This window comes from Chelonus insularis, unplaced genomic scaffold, assembly GCF_013357705.1.
Source record: "Chelonus insularis isolate UGA/USDA-ARS -01 unplaced genomic scaffold, ASM1335770v1 contig_57_pilon, whole genome shotgun sequence".
NCBI classification, from domain to species: domain Eukaryota; kingdom Metazoa; phylum Arthropoda; class Insecta; order Hymenoptera; family Braconidae; genus Chelonus; species Chelonus insularis.
The window spans coordinates 95610-108957 of record NW_023276654.1 but is presented as its reverse complement, the minus strand read 5'-3'; the positions used below and the strand labels follow the sequence as shown (position 1 = coordinate 108957).

General features: G+C 35.5%; 1 protein-coding gene across 4 annotated transcripts in view; it reads left to right on the top strand.

Annotated features, from left to right (window-relative positions):
- The window catches only part of LOC118070371 (dystrobrevin beta), a 300960-nt gene that overhangs the window by 255112 nt on the left and 32500 nt on the right, over positions 1–13348 (top strand). The gene's annotated exons all lie outside the window — the stretch shown is intronic.

Genomic DNA, 13348 nt, shown 5'->3' with positions numbered 1-13348 from the left:
GTAATTACTAGTGGATAGACATCTTACCGAAATTGATGACATCATATAACGAAAGCGAACGTAGAACAATCAAAATGAAACTGATTGATGTTACTTCGGCCAATAAGAAACAATTACGTCATAATATTTACAATAATAAACTTAAAGTTCAACAAAAAATAAAAGAGACGAAATTGAAGATTGATGACAAAGTGCGCATAAGTAAATATAAACATGTCTTTGAGAAAGGATACGCTTCTAATTGGACAACTGAAATATCTAATGTAAGCCAAGTATTGAACACTAATCCAGTTACCTACAAGCTTGTCGACTATCGAGATCAACCCTTTGAAGGAGGTTTTTATCAAGAAGAATTGACTACGGTTCAATATCCTGATATTTATTTGGTGGAAAAAGTTCTGAAAAACCGTGGTAATCAAGCTTTTGTGGAGTGGTTAGGATTCGATAAAACGCACAATAGCTGAATTAACATAAAAGATTTATCATGTCTCAAATGTTACCACGTTATACAAAAGATGAAACTGCCAATATCAAATGGATACCTTTAACTCATGAAGAACAACAAAAAATTAATGAGGAAAAAGAAACAATTGAACATCTTGATAAAATTAATAAACTAATGTTGAAAGAAATTTGAAAAAAATTAATAATAAGACCATTAAGGATGACAATGATTTTGTCATATTATTTGTTAGAGATGAATTCGAAGATACAAACTAATGTGAATAATTTATAATCTTTTTTTAATAAATAAATTTTTTTTTCTCATGAGCTCTACATGAACCTTATATTTACGATAATTCATCAACACTATTCAATATAAATCGTATCCCCGAGGAAGTGTATCAGTTGATTGTGCTAAAAGAACTCTTTCTTCATCTTCCCAACTCAATGCTAATTTTTCTCTACTGATTGTATGTACTTTATGTTTTTTGCTGACTATATGATATTCCGTTTTACATAATTTTTCATGATGAAGTAAGCATTTTTTGTAATCATCGGATGTTATAGATTCTATTGTTGCAGTTTTGACACCCTTTGCTTTATGGTTGTCCTTAGTTTTTATTTTAAACTTTGAATGTGTACATTTCGGCTTTTAGACCAATGAATCCATCATTATTTCACCTCTATTTTTCATCTTTCATAAGACCTAAAATTTTTTCATTAATCAATGGAATATTTAAACGGTTATATGGTGGGTGGTCTCAGGTGTCAAATTTATGTATATGATCTTTGATTGAATCATAAATATCAGTATTGAGAAATCGATAAATGAAACTATCTGTATCTGTGTATAATAATTTTACCTGATTGTCTGTAAATTGTCTTTTAATAAAATCGTGATGAAAATCATAAATAAACATTTTCGGAGACTACAAATCCTACGTATATCGGCTCATCTAAATTTTTCCAAATTCTTTCCAAAATCATTTTTAGAATTTTTTTGTGAATCTGTATTTAGATCTACATACTCCTTCATCCATGGTGATTGATTAAATTTAAGGATTCTATGGATTTTGGTTACAATCATTCCTAAATCGAAACATTGTTTTAAATTTCTGTAGCGAATCACTTATTTGAATTTAGCTAATAATGTCGTCATAAGTTTGCTACCATTGCTGTTTGAAGGTTTGTGGTGTTCAGGACACAATGAGAAACCTTCATGATGCTCGTGTGAGATTTGTGGCTACTCTAAATCAACCTCGAAAATGTAATCAATTGAAGAATCCTTGGAGATATTTTTAATCATTTCATAAATATTAGAAATATTGATGTTATCTTCTACCCATTAAAATAATCCAGTCGGTAGATACTCACTCATGGCTGCGCTACACAAATTATTCATATCAAAATACATGAGATATGATACATTGTCATTGGGGTTATAATCATTACACATATACGGGTTATTTGCTTCTATATATCTTTTTGAACACTGTGCCACTCCTTTTCTAATACCTTATTGTATGAAATTGAGCATTTCTACATTGTCCAAGAATTCGGTTCAATTCCTGTATATTCTTACATAGCATCAAAAGTTAATCCAGGTGCAGTGTAGTAATGCAACGGATCAAGAAAAAACTCCATTTGAAAAGTCATTAAAATTGTGTTGTTTATTGAAAAATCTAACAAAAATGTCAAGTGAAGATATTGCTTGTTAACTTCCCAGTGGGAAGTTATAGTAATGGGTCTGATTTTCCGAATCCCGAATTTTGACATATCTCCACGTTTCAAGGTCCCCAGAGTCGAACGCGATCGTTCTCCAGCGGACGTTTGTGTGTGTGTGTATGTACGTATGTGCGTGTGTGCGTATGTACGTATGTGCGTTCAGAATTATTTTTCGCCTCGATTATCTCGAGAACAAAAAATGATATCGATGTGGGACCAATTGCATTCATTTTTCAGCCAAAATTTTAGAATCTTTTAAAAAATATGAATATTATATGATTAGAATACTTGTATGAAAATATGGTGACAATATTTCATCGAAAAAAAAAATTTAAAAAACAAAATCAGCAAATGAAAGAATTTTAAACTTGTGTCAGGATTGAGAAAACAGCATTAAAGACGCTATAATAGTTAATAATAATTGTCAGTAATATGGAATTGTGTCTATAACAATTGAACATTATTACTAACAAGTGATTATTGATCATAGTAACATTCAAATAATAAGTTTTAAATTGTTATCAACAATAAAAATAGGGACCCTTTCTATATATATGAGTATTTTTAACGCATAATTTTTTTTTTTACTAAAAAAATGTTACCAAACGTATGACATAAATGAAAACATACTTTTTCCGTGTATAAAATGAAAGAAAGGATCTATGAGGTATATTCGAATTCTTCTAACGCACAATTTTTTTTTTTTTACTGAAATGAAGTAACTAACCATATCAAATGAATAAAAACAGACTCATTTCGTTTATAACAATTCCATTTGTTATAAAAAATGGAAACGGGTTCTATTCGAATTTTTTTTTATTTTTTCCGACTGAGTCAAACGTTAACATTTCTAAATGAAATAAAATAAGTCGATTATTTTCCGACACATGGCCCTTTTAACTCTTGCATAAGCCACAGCTTCTTAGCGGCGAATAAAAGTATAGACAAAGTGAGGAAGCAGTGGCAGAGCGAGGAAAAAAAAAGATAGCAGAGGCATAAGCGACAAAGAAAACACGTTTAATTAAAAATCTAATGGAAAAATCCTTTTCTCTACCTGTAATTTGATGCTGAGTGGCACCACTTCTAAGCCAGGGAATCATCATTTTCGAAGACATTGATAGTGAGGTAGAAGTTCTACCTCTTTTTCTAGCGACTGTGCCATCGGAGGATAGCCTTGCTTCCGCTGTCCGAAGGACGGGAATTGAGTACCTCGCCTCTTAGGGCATAGCTCTAGAAAATTATAACTCTACTCTTTTCGTGATGGCGTTTCCCGGGACGCGTATATCTGCACCTTAAAATAGGCACAGGGATACACGTAACATGCCCGAGGCCTTACGACATACCACTACGAGTCCGACCTCAATTGGCCAGTTGTACCTAGTCCTACATGTCATATTTTGACTTTGCAGCCCTAGGCACAGGACTCGGAGTTTGGCCTCCCGAAGCACCAACTTTATCCGCTTTGGTCGGCGGTCGCTAACGCGTCTTGCGCTCGGCGTGTTCAGAGAGCCCATATTCTGACTACCATATAGGGCAGTACAAAATGGGGCACGACGTACTATAATTTGCCCCCGTGTTACGCGACGTATTTTAAAGGACAAAAACATCTATGTAAACCCGGGAGCCGAGTGTCATCGGAGGATAGTGAGGTTGAACTTCGACCTTCTTTACTTCCAACAATTGATGATGACGATAGTTATGATGATGTTTCCACTGGCTATGATAACCGCCGACCAAAGCGAATAAAACTGGTACTACAGGAGACCGAAATCCAAGCCCGCATCCGCGGCTGCAAAATCGAAAAATGACATGCAGAGAACCGGGTGCTTTCGGTCAATTGAGGTTGGACTTGTAGTGGTATGTTGCAAGGCCTTGGGCTAGATGCGTGTATTCTCGTGCCTTTCTAAAAGCGCAAGAATATTACGTCTCAAGTAACGCCGTTACTAGAAATAGAGCCATTCCCAGAGTTATACCCTATAAGGCGAGGTACTCAAACAAAATGTCCTTTTCAGGACAGGGAAACTGACTGTTACAACGGGTTGTCTGTTAGTTGGCATCGTTTTATGATGCCTAAGAGTCGTCCGAGAATACTGACTAATACAGACTGTTTTTCCCGGAAACTCTGCGTTCTCGAAGCTTCCAGGCCCTTTAAGAAGAGATATGTACGCCTAGGAATTAATGAGAGTTGTCTAATTGGCGAAATAGAGTGGGCAGGAGACCTTGATTTATCTAATTATTCACCGAGGAGAAATTTGTTAGGCTGTTGGTAGAATACCTCTGACCAAGGCAGAGCAATTGTAATTAATGGACGTGGCATGATTGCGTTGGATAAGAATCGATTAATTAAGTGAAGTCATAAATGAGAATTTCGACGTTTAAATGTCACAATTCTAAATACGTAATACTGTGTGATAAGATAAAAGAATGAGTAATAAATTTGTGTGTATAAATAACAACAGTGAAAACTCGAATCCTCATGTGAGATTCGATAGATGCTCACTTAGATCGATTACAATAGTAGTTAATAACATATTCGATTACAATTATTCTACATTAGTAATAACTTTTTATCAGTTGAAAAAAGAAAAAAATCCCGTTAAAAAAATTCGAATTGATTTCATTTCATTGAGTCAATTTCCATCCATGTAACATAGTTAGTACCTTTTTTTCAGTAACAGAAAAAATCACGTTAAAAGATTCTGAATTAATTGCGTAGATTTCGTTTTTAATTGTATATAACGAATTCAGTTGTGATATGCTCTATCTTTTTTAGTTAGTTATACATAAACATTAGTATCCGTTGAAAATTAATCAATTTTTAAGTCTTATTTATTAGCTGATAGGAACTTCGTCGGCCATCTTGGCACTTGGTCAATAACCAATCGACCAAATAATCAATATTTCTAATTCTAGTCACTCATTTGACTAATTTTCAGTCTCTATCTTGACCTGGTCATGACCTACTACTTCTACGGGCTGGAGGATTCGGTGTGTTGGGCATCGCCGCGCCCGCTCGCGCTACCCTTCTCTTTTTTCTCACCCCTTCACGGATTCTTCTGATTTCCTCGAACTATTACTCTTCCTCGCACACTTAAACAATTGTTCAAGGGCCTTAAATGTATCCTTTGTTTGGACGAATTTTAGCGCTATTTCAGGCCACGCTAGGCTGAAGTCAACATTCGTTTCCCAACGTATGACCGATATGAGATCACTACGTCTGTCTCTATATGTGGAACAGTGCTGCAGGAAGTGCTTTACTGTGTGTTATCACCCCTATTGCAATTAGGGCAGGTTGGGTCCGTTTCGGTGGCATATTCTGCCTGCTATATTTTGAGTGTTTGTAACCTGAGGTTCATCATAGGCGTCGACAATTCTTCTGATGTATTGTCATTCAGAGAAATTCTAATATCGTTGTACGTAACTACTTCGTCGGTACGGAGCGTATATCACGCATTAAGAACACCGATCGCTATGCGTATAGGCGGGACGCCTACCGCTACGCAGAAGCCGTCCCTCGGGGTAGATGCGCGAGCGTGCGCGACAACTCCTCAGAGGCATAAGCGACCACCGGCAAGAAGCACCCCCTATATATAGTAAGACAAGTGTGGTAATTAAGTCACTAACGCACCTGCGAAAGGCGTCCCATCTCATGAAATAACCTTCCCGCCCGCGACTGTCGCTCATAAACATGTGAAGACATGCCGAGGTCTCTGCCGAGCCAGACCCTCAGGTACCGAACCACCTCTGGGCACTTGATCCTGCTACCCTCGACAGTGGTTCTCCGTCCAAATATCCTAAAAAGTACAGTCCACAAAGTCCCGACTTCTCACTCAGCCGCCTCAAAGTCAGAACAACAATGGATAAGAGATTTTATTAACTCGCTGATAAAATAAATGGTTCCTAATTCCTGTCCGTCAATTCCTAAATCATTACTGTTTATACTAGTTGTTCTGACTTCGAGTCAGCCGGACGAGCAACTTAAAACTAGTGGACTGTAATAAATAAGAGCAGAATAAGAACAAAGGTTGGATGCTAGAAGGTTCCTTAAAATAGTTTATTAACACCAAATTGTATGGGTTTTATAGATTTTTATTAACCAATAACACTTAACTTAAACAATAGAAATTAATAATCACTGAGTTTATGTGAGTTGACTGTACATTACTTGTTCATACACTTTTGAATTGTCTGATGGTTGTTTTTTCATCAAAAAACGTCTCAAAACAGTGAATAGCAACATTCACGGTATACACCAGAGTTGTTCGGGTGTGCGATGTATATGTGAATGTCTGTGAGGCACTATGGCGTCGACGCCAGTTCAGCTTCGCGCTCAAAGACACTAAAACTGACTATACTGGACCACTGGCACTGATGAGAGTAATTTCGATGATTCACGTATGTTCGTGAGAGTTGTCCGAGTCTACTTGACCGTCTTTGGTACTACCAAAGGTGAGCTGACTGCACAAAACCGCGATTTGACTGCGAACAATTATACAGAGATGACCGCGTGATTTGCCTGGAGCTAACTGACGCCACAAGTGCTCGACCGCGTGCTTGTTGGCGTCACTAGGGCCGTAGAGTTGCCTTCTGGGCCATGAGGGAGATACTTCCCGATGATTGGTCCAGAGAGTTGACTGACACGCCGGTGGACAAGTCCGGCATTACGAATTTTCAAATATTCTGAGACTTGCTGACTTGGGGCCCTCCAAGTCAGAACACTAGTCAAACAGCATTTACGCGGACAAATTTGTAAGAATAAACTCGTATCATGGCATAGATGGAAAAAAACCAACACATCCTATTTCTTTTGTCAGAATTGAACTCTTTTTCCTGGTGCACTGCAAATCCCAAGATTCTAAGCCCATGTTATAATGACATACATAAGGCGTATTCAACGTAACATGTCCATGAACAAACTGTACGTTATTTGTAGACACTTTTGACACATTTCATAGTGTGTGAAAATCTATAGATTGTTTACGACATTCAACATTAAAGACGCTTAGCGTGTTAAAAGTGTATACAAGTATCATAGACTTTGGTTTGCAGTGTGGAAAGTTTGGTATCACTTCCACTTCGTTTAACTTATCTCAAATTAACTTGCCTCGCTGTAATCATTTTTAAGTATGAGAAGTGGATTGAAACAAACGTCCATAAATAAAACTAACAGAATTTGTTATAAATAATCCAACTCAAGATCATCACAAAAAATTTAAGTTCTTTTACCGTAGAAACGAGCTTCAATTAAACTTAAGTTACCAACGAAAAAAAAAAAATTAAAAAAAAACATCTATTGTTATCTATTGCTCTTTCGTGTAAAGTTAAGGTACCACGGTGATTTCGTGATATCGTAGGTTTTTTATTTTTATTTCAATCAATATTATCTAATCTAATATGAAAAAGTAAATAAAATGCGCTAAAAACAATTATCGTTCGAAATTTGTAAAAAAAATGACGCCACGTCTCTGTTGTTCGAGAATCCGATATATTTTAAATTGTTCTACATGCAAAAGATAAATAAAATCATAGAATTGCGCCAAGTTTGACTGCCATAATCGCAAAAGCATAAAATTGTTTCTATTAATTGTTTTAAAAAAAACCCACATAAATGTGGGTAAGAAATTGTAGATCGAATGTTTGATGAAAATGCTCATAGACATTTGACAGCATAAATTTTATTCAGAATTTTCCTTCAAGTGTTTGAAGTATCCCACTGAAACTGATAATGTCGGATGCAAATTCTTATTTTTTAATAACTATTTAGAAAAATTTTGAAGCACCAAAAAAGTTTAAAATCAAATGGATTGCTATGTTATCAATAAAATTAAGTCTTCCTTTTCCTTGTGTAAGAGAACACGTCTTATGACATCTTCCTCTTAATGTCCAAGCATACAATAACAGTCGAATGTGAACAGAGAAATCAAAATCTTGTGCAAATTCTTATGCGATGATGTTATTATTCTCGGACGAAGTGCTACCGAGATAAAACCTAATGCATGCTAATATCCAAATTTTAACCATGAAAAAGTATGCACAAGAATGTACGTCTATGAAATTATTTAGCATAATTTTCCCTACAATATACTAAAATTTCATGAAAATGGGGCAGATGCAACCTAAACTAGGTAATTACCGGAAAATCTATTAATTTTTTTTTAAACATTTTTCTGTTCCTTATAATTTAAAAAAATTGATGCTCAATTCTCTAATAGTCTGTCAGTTTTTCATTTTTAGTCTATTTCCTAGCCTGAAAATGACTAAAATAAGCTCTAGAAAATTGAGCTTCTCCAAAACGATCTTCCAAAACTTTCTTCAATTTTTCAAAATTCCCCAAATCTTCTTAACTCAAGATTTTCCAGAATAACTTGAGCTATGTCCTTTAAACGGGATACTAAAATTGATGGTTTCACCTTATTTGTTCACTTATGCAGACGAGCGATAGACTCAAATTAACGTGAATGGGATTCCCACATCAGAGAACCATCAAATTTACCCCATCTTGCAAAAGCTAACGAACTATTATTAACCGACAAACTTAAGACGAATTCAACCGAATTGTTAAAACTATTTTCTAAATTATGAATGTTTACATTATTATTATCATCATTGTTGTTACTATTATTTTTACCTTCCGGTTCGTCTGCCCTCTGGTTATTCGCAGAAGCCTGAGACTGCCTGGACTGCTAGGGTCGAAAACTGAGCCGAGGTTTTGCGTTGCCTGATATGCTGCTCTATGTGGGAACGCATCCCTTCCCAATAGTTCAAAGCTGTTCACGAACTTGAGAAGGGGATCAGAGCTCTCATGAGTGTCATAAGCCAGACCTAACGCTAACCTGTCATGTTGACACTCCAAACTTAGTAGTCCACGCCCTCTTAGATTACGGGGAAAGTATAGGCGTTGGACAGAAGATCGCGAATGATGACTTCGATGTAATGTCATCGTTTTCCTCGTGATCATGTCCAGATCTTCAAGCTCTTTTCGGAGCCATTTGAAAACTCCAAATAAGTATATCAAGACTCTCCAGCATCCAGATGTTTTATGATGCTCCCCTCTGTAAGCTCGACATTATCACTCTAGTTCGGCGATCTTTCTTTTACTAAGTAGGTAACTGCGCACTTGCCCAACCCAAACTCCATGCCGATTGCACTGGTATACTCAGACACAACCTCTAGGGCTGCTCGGAGTCTCTCACGACTTGCCGCGTACACGTTCAAGTCATCCATATAGAATAGATGTGTGACTTCGTATACGCGGTTGGAGACTCGTCCGGCTTTATATCCAGGCGTTTGGCGTAGAGTAACAGATAATGTCAGCAGTCAGATGCAAAATAGAAGAGGACTCAGGGTATCTCCCTAGTACTCGCCTTACCTAAATGGCACTGCTCTGGTAGACACTTTCGTTTCACCAGATGTTACGGTAAAACGTGTCCTCCAGAGCGGCATAACATGTTCGAAGCATCTCACTATTTGTGGGGGTACTGAAAGGCATTCGAGCAAGTAGAGGAGAAGCTCGTCTGATGTTGTGTCGAATGTCTTTCTGTGATCCACCCAGGCCATTGACAAGTTGCGCTTGTAGTAGTGCTTCAAGTTCTTTTTGCAACCCGTGAAGCCACGCTTGCTGCCACGTTGTTCATTTATCTGTCTCCATACAGGTTCCATTGCAGTCAAAATCCTCTCGTTTAAGATCTTCGTAAACAATTCGTAGAAAGTATTCAGACATGCAGTAGGCCTGTAGTTCTTGGGGTTAGATAGATCACCACTTTTGGCGATCAGCACAGTCTACCCTTCAACGAGTCATTCAGAAATGGGCGTATCTCCTCCTAGATATTCCGAGAAGATACGAGCCAGATATTGGTGAGATGATGTCAATTTCTTCCACCAGAAGGTGGGCATTGCATCTGGCCCAGGGGCAGCCTGGTTCTTTGTGCCCTTTAGAGCATTCCGGACCTCATCAATGCTGACTCGTTGAAACTCTTCCGGAATTCGTGATAGATGTTCGTCACAGAATTCTCTGAAAAGTTATTATCACTAGTATTATTATTATCATTATTATTATTATTATCATTAGTAATTGAATTCCTTGTTTCTCAGAATAAATTTGGAGTCTTTTTCCGACTTTCCTCGAAAGGCTTATACAAACGAATTTAATCACTGTTCAACTTTTTTCCAACCGATTTAACCTAATCTCTAGAACTCAAAGTCCTTTATCAGTACCGTCTTCGACACAATCGGCATATTGAGTTCTCCTTCCAGCTCGAGTCTGCCTGCGACTTGGAATCTTTGGCATGATTTTTTTCCCAATATTCTTTAAAATTCACAAACTAACAATGTTCACGGCGCGCGAAACGAAGAACTGTCTGACACCAATGTAAAATGAGACCAAATAACAATTTTGGAGCATAAATAAATAAAGGAAAAGTTTATTTAAGAATGACAGCAATTAATTATAATGAAAGAATCCGTGCGGTCAACTCAAGTCTTAGTCAAATACTCGAGATATACAAACTGTCATTAGATGGCGATATAAAAATATTTTACCATATTTAGTACACCTATTGCCTTAGAAAAATATCTTTACAACCGACAGACGACGAATATTTCTGAATATTATTGTTTTATATCAATCACAACTTTTCTTCGCAAATATTGTTGAAAAACTACTAGCAAGAATGGAAGATTTTCAAGGTCAAGATTCTGGTTGGTCACTTGTAGAAATTGAATATCTGCGAGTCAATATTAATTTTTATTAATCTATGTCAGCTGGATAATCTACATTTGTATTTGCACCAAAATTTATATGAAAAAAGCAGTATTTAATATTGTGTACAATAAAGAATGCTGTTTTTTTATACCATTGCTCCAAGACGTTATCCAGCTGAAAATAATGCTACATAAACCAATAAATATTTTTATCATGAAAATTTACTAAATCGTGAAGGTATCAACTGTTACACAACTTTTTATGTGTAACTATACATGAATTTCCTAAACACTGTAGAAGAATTCTGTGTCATGAACGCTTGTTCAATGATGTAAAGTAAGATTAATTTTTCGACTATTTGATGTTCACCTTGTTTTTAGAGAAGCTATTAAACTGCAAAAAAAGCCATGATTTTTTACCCGTACTGCATGGACTTAGCAAACTTCTATAGAACATACAGTAGAAGAAAATTCTAATTTACATGTAATTGAATCTATAAAATTAATCCACCGTTTCTTTCAAATAAAATTCACATGATTATCAGAATTGACTAATTCGCATATCATAAAATTCAATTTTTTGTATTTTTCTTTTGAATATTTCATGCTACAATGGAACAGTTTGTTCAATACAATAGTCAATTCAAAAATGATTTATAAACACGCTTAATTTCAAAATTCATTTGAATTTAAAAATTTTGCTAAAATTCAGCACTCATACGCTATCTCGGAGAATTATGAAGTTTTATTTATTTTACGCACTTATCATCGGTTAATTTAATATCGACCATAGGGTATTTCCGATTTAATTGTATAGTAAGAGTGACCTTTCTCTATTTTTTAATTTATAAAAGCTCGGATAACGACTTAATGTAGAGGAATTACTTTTCTAGCTATTGCACAATGTCGCCGTCTCGCGCTCCTAAATAAAAAAGATCGGTAACAGTTACCAACAATAGATTAGAGAATATATTGGCTTTCGCTTGCCGCACGAACATGTGCCTGAGACTTGAGTATATTGGTGTGAATTCGTTTCAATGAATGTAAATGTATTAATATTTCTTTGCGATAAAATGAAAATATATTGAATTTAGACTTAAAACTACGTGAAGGACGTTAGAAAGTAACATCTTGATAATAATAAACGTTAAAATAGATACAAAAATCCTGAAATATCTCAGATTCACTTGCTATGTAAATATTTGCAACTGTTTTAGTGTAAGGACTACGTACACATCTTCTGCACTCAAGTCCTAAATTTCCATGATTTTTTGCGATTTATTCGTCCTTACTTAAAGTCCTGTGTCTACGTATTAGAAACTGTGATGCTGGAATGAAGCCAGCAGCCGTTTTGTTGAAAAATAACGGAATAAACAATTTGCATAGATAACAAATAGCCTGTTGTACTCCTGATACTCTCCTGCTCACTTTTGAAAGTATTTATTGGAACATTGGACTGACAGGGAAACTGACATACAAAAATTTCAACAATTACAATTAATCATTTACGTTTCAACAGTGTGCAAGTAACCCTCCGCACATTGTTTGAATTACATCCACTTCTTTTTAAATTACACACAGACGCGCTAATCTTATTTACATCGATTAGTGTTTTTCATAAAAGTTAATTTTACAACAGAATCGGGGATACTTTACAAGATAATTAGAGATATATATAGATGCTTCTGGTTATTTTAAAAAGTTTTAAAATATTGTTAAAAATTTATGTAAAATCCCGAGAAATATCCGAATTATTGACAGCTTTCCACAATATTCAATTCGTTCCAATTTCAATTTTTTTCTAAAAAAATGTCCTGTAACTTTTAGACTTTACTACAAGATTGAAGAATACTTTTTTCGGGCGTTGCTCTTACCCTCGACTGAAGTCGGAGCATTTTTTTATGCGGAAATTTTTTCATTGTGTTCTGACTTGGTCGGGAGTATTCCATCCATATCCTGTCATTTTTCTCCCCACCTACTTATTAAACGTTCACGATAATCTATCATCAGAATACAATCCGAATGTGGCTCTTTTGCCTATCATGCCATCATCGATAGTTATAATTAGTGCAATGACAACCAACCAATATTTTTATGAAATCAACAAAAATTATATCATATAGTATTATGGATAATTGACAGACAGTAAATCTACATCAATATCCAGCTTACCAATAATTAACATTCTGTATTTACTCGTAGATCATATATGAATTTATCTTCATTGCCAGTCATTACTTTACAAAATTTAAGTTGTTTTATTATTTTAAGGTTCACTCAAAAAAATTCTGTTTATCTATGTATTATTTCTAGAAATATTCTTAAAAAGACACATTTATTTAGATGTTCTTGGCCAAGAAACATCGAGTTGTGGCCTGATTAAACTCACGAATTACTTACAACAATCAACAGCTCATCTGTTGAAAGAAACATTCATTGAGAACATACAAATGTTTGAATTGACGTTATGACTATGTGA